This window comes from Marmota marmota, unplaced genomic scaffold (genome assembly GCF_001458135.2).
Source record: "Marmota marmota marmota unplaced genomic scaffold, marMar, whole genome shotgun sequence".
NCBI classification, from domain to species: domain Eukaryota; kingdom Metazoa; phylum Chordata; class Mammalia; order Rodentia; family Sciuridae; genus Marmota; species Marmota marmota.
The window spans coordinates 1291412-1293399 of record NW_026000078.1 but is presented as its reverse complement, the minus strand read 5'-3'; positions in this window follow the sequence as shown (position 1 = coordinate 1293399).

Here is a 1988-nt window from a genome sequence, read left to right as displayed (position 1 = left end):
AAAATAAAAAAAAAAAAAAAAAAAAAAAAAACCAACTTGTCTGCTGTCTTTCCTACCCCACCACTACATTATGGCAGAGCAAAAGGTTCTTCCCAGATGCCAACACTTGATACTGAATTTCCTAGCCTCCAGAACTTCAGGTCAATTAATTTCTGTTCATTGTAAGTTTTTTTTTTAATCCACCTACTTAAGGATCAAAACAATGTATTTAAAACACACACAAAAATACCTGTCTATTTCTTAAATTAAAAACACTTTGTCAGGCTGGAAGTGTGGCTCAGTGGTAGAGTGTGTGCCTTGCACATGTAAGGCACTGGGTCCAATCCTCAGCACCACATAAAAATAAGTAAGTCAAAAATAAAAGTATTGTGTCCATCTACAACTGAAAAAAAAAATTAAGAAAACCACTTTAGCAGGGCATGGTGGCACATGCCTGTAATCTCAGAGGCTCTGGAGGCTGAGACTGGAGAATCTCAAGTTCAAACCCAGCTCAGCAACTTAGTGAGACCCTAAGTAACTCAGGAAGGCCCTGTCTCTAATAAAATATAAAAAGAGTACCAAAAAACAAAACACTTTGTCTTTAAGTAATGTTTAACATTACATTGAACTAATATGTTTATTCTAAATTTTCACTTTACAAAGGAACTCATTAGTTAATTCATTAATTTTTTTGAAAAGACAAACAGAGCATTTTTTTTCCTCTAGTAGGAAAATGGATGAAAGATCCTACACTACCAAGCCTCCAACAGTTAGCTGCTCAGAACATTAAATGTTTCAACACAAAAATTACAAATATATGCTCTAATGTCTTGAATAGCATTTAAGTAGACTTTGTGAGAATGTCCAACATTAACCATTTTACAGATCTAAAATAAAACCCAGATAAATATAGAATAACAAAATAATAATAATTATTATTATTATTATTATTATTATTAGTTTGAGGAGGAAGTGGTATTTTGTTGTTGTTGTTCTGTTCTGGGGATTGCCCTCAGGGATGCTCTACCACTGAGCTATATCCCCAACCTTTTTAGAAGGGGTCTTACTAAGCTGCCCAGGCTGACCTTGAGTTGGGGTCTTCTTACCTCAGCTTTCCCAGCCACTGATATTATAGGTATGCACCACTCTGCCAGGCCTAAAAATGAAAATCTTTTTCTTATCTGTAGGCCACATAAATCTTGGGACAGCTCCTCTCCCTACCATAGCCTTAAAGGATGAGATGGTAAATCCAGGGATCTCCTTTGCTTATATGTTGGTATCAATTTTAGCAACTTGGCTTCTATCAAACCCCTTAGAAGTGAACAGAAAACAGAATCTATTTCACTCAAATTGCCTACAGCTGTTTAAGTAATTTAAACACATTTTAATTTTTGCTGATCAGGGCCATAATTTAAAATCACTGATCATAGTGGAAAAACAACATACAGTACTGAATAATCATGGTTTTTTTTTTAAAAAATTGAGGGCTGAGGATGTGGCTCAAGTGGTAACGTGCTTGCCTGGCGTGCGCGGGGCACTGGGTTCGATCCTCAGCACCACATAAAATAAAATAAAGATGTTGTGTCCACCGAAAAAATAAATATTTAAAAATTCTCTCTCTCTCTCTCTTTAAAAAAAAAAAAGAAAAATTAATAAAACACATGTCTAAATGAGCTGATGCATGTAAAAATGCTTTTTTTCAAGCTACATGTTATTATATGAGTCTTTTTGATCCTTAAATTAGAATGACTTGTGGGTGTTATCTAAATTCTTTATAATTGTTCAACTCCTGCCTATGATGGTATAAAAATTTGTATAGAAAAAGTGTTGACATAAATATCCAGGTAATTAAGAAAAAGTGTTTTATACATTGAATAACCTAAATAATATTTATTTATTTATTTAGCAGTACTGGGGATTGACCCCAGGGCTTCATGCATGCTAGGAAAGTGCTCTACAACTGAACTACATTTCTAGTCCTTTTTAAAAAATTTGAGACAAGATTTCAC